A 2531-nucleotide genomic window follows, 5' to 3' on the forward strand; every position below is an offset into this window, starting at 1 on the left:
GCCGCGGCGTCCGACGGGGCGGGGCAAGGAAGGGCAGGCCACGCCCCCAGGCGGGCCCCGCCCTGTCCCTATCCAGGCCCGGGGTCCAGGCACCAAGGGCTTCTGAGGCCGCCCGAAGGCGCCAGAAGGTAGCGAATCGCAAGCCCCAGACGCCGCCGCTTACCTCCTTCTCCCCAATCCCCACCCCGTAGGGCCCTGAGGGTCTGAGAGCAGCGACCTAGGACTTCCAGTGACCATTTTACAGATGGGAGACTGAGGGCTCCTCCAATGGTGAAAGGTCTTGTTCAGGGACAAGAGCAATGCGATGTCCAGGGCAGTGGGAGACTTAGGAAAGAGTGGAGGCTGTAAATCAGGGATATCCAGACTTTTGGCTTCCTTAGGCCACATTGGAAGAAGAAGTGTCTTGGGCCACACATAAAATACACTAACAACAGCCCATGAGCTAAATATATATATATATATATCTAAAAAAAAAAAAAAAAAAAAGTATGAGTTGTTGTTGTTGTTTTTTCCTGAGACACAGTTTTACTCTGTCGCCCAGGCTGGAGTGCAGTGGTGCGATCTCGGGTGACTGCGACCTCTCCCTTCCGGGTTCAAGCTGTTCTCGTGCCTCAGCCTCCCGAGTAGCTGGGATTACAGGCATGCACCGCCATGCCCGGCTAATTTTTGTATTATTAATAGAGATGGAGTTTTATCATGTTGGCTAGGCTGATCTCGAACTCCTGACCTCAAGTGATCTGCCTGCCTCAGCCTCCCAAAGTGCTGGATGGCTGTAAGCCACCGCACCCGGCCCAAAAAGTCTCATAATGTTTTAAGAACCTTCACGAATTTGTGTGGTGCCCTATTCGAAGCCGTCCTGGACCTCACATGGCCAGTGGGCCACAGGTTGGACAAGCTTGCAGTATAGACCCTTGTTAGGCACAGGGCCGGTATATAAAAGTTTGCCCTTAGCAAGTCCAGCCAGGCACTTTACTCATCCATGTAGCTCCCTGGCTGCTCCCTGGCACCACCTGAGCATGCTGGGCCACCCCATGCCCCTGCAACTTCCCAGGTAGCCTCAGAAATGGTATGATCTGGAATGTGCCCCTGACACTGACTTGCTGTGTGACCTCAGGCAAGTCCTTCCTCTCTCTGAGTCTTGTTTTTCTGTGAATGAGAGTCAGTGCTATCTCTAGTGATCCTTCCAACCTGCCAGGGTCAAGAATCTGCATGACCTTGACCCTGACCCCATGCTGCTTCCTAGGAGCATTAGGAGGGCAGTCTGAACCCCAGAACTGCTCAGACACAGATGTTCTAACTCCAGGATTGGAAGGATTTGTTCTAACTCTCTAGGATGCCGTGCCTTCCTTTCAAACTGTGCCAAAAGTAGCCAGAGGGAGGACACACACATCCAAGCCACAGCCTGGCTTCTTTTAGAAGAGGGTGCCGCAGGCAAGGCCAACTTCAGCCTCTGTAATTACTCTCAGCTCAGAAGCCAGCAGGCTTCTCTGTGTCGGGAGAAAGATAGCGCTGTGCTGTCCCCAGCTGGAGAGGGTGGCCTCACTGACATTCCCCTGTTTATAAACCAAGTGCTTTGTTAGCCAGTCTGTCCTTGGCTTCCCCAACAACACTGCTTAGGTGGACCCACTTTACAGATGAGAGCCCTAGGTCAGGGAGGGAAGCATTCACTGATAGTCTCCAAGAGTCTGAGATTGGGATCAGACTCAGGCCCATAGGCGATGGGGTAGAGTATAATGCCAGGGGTTAGAACCCAGCTGTCCTTTTGGTGATTGTGAACTCACCCTTCTGAGCCTCATCTGTAAAAGGGGCAACTGTACCTATTTCACAGGGCTATCCGTAAGGACTAAATAACAGGAGTTGGAATGGCTGAATCCTGTTCTTGAGAACCTACCTTTAAAGTTGCCTCCTCCAGGAAGCCTTCCCTGACTACCACCCATGGATTAAGTTTCTCTTTGTGGGCGCCCACAGTCCTGAACTTTCAGCACTGCAAGCACTGCTGCTGCCTGTTTATACTCTTCTCATCTCCATTAGACTTTGTACCCTCCAAAAGCAGGAAGTTTTTCTGATTCATTTCTGAATCCCAAATGCCTAGTAAGGGGTCCAAATGGAGTTGGAACACAGTCAGTGTTCCTATCCTTCCTCCCTCCTTTCCTCCCCTTCTCCCTTTCTCCAACTTTTCACCAAACCAGGCTGCCTTCTGCAAAAGGGTTGTGGCAATAGGTAGGTGGGTCCACAGGGCTGAGTCCCCCAGCTCACTTATCCCGAGCCAGCTAGATTCTGGAATAGTAGAGAGGGCATTCTGGAGCAGGGAGGAAAAGTGAACCCCCAGGGCAGACTGGCCAAGGGCAGCTGGTGGTGTCCGGCTGGCAGGGGGCACCATATGGGCCTGATAAGCAGGAAGGCCTGGGAACTCTGCGTGTGCAACGAAAGCTGTTTACCGGCCTTTGCAGTTTCCCGGAGATGGCTTGCTGGGAGCTGTCAGCCATGTGTCCCCTGCAGAGGGGCAGCCTGCTAGTGCCCCTTCTGCCAGT

Source organism: Trachypithecus francoisi, unplaced genomic scaffold (genome assembly GCF_009764315.1).
Source record: "Trachypithecus francoisi isolate TF-2019V2 unplaced genomic scaffold, Tfra_2.0 Lachesis_group12, whole genome shotgun sequence".
Classification (NCBI taxonomy): Eukaryota; Metazoa; Chordata; class Mammalia; order Primates; family Cercopithecidae; genus Trachypithecus; species Trachypithecus francoisi.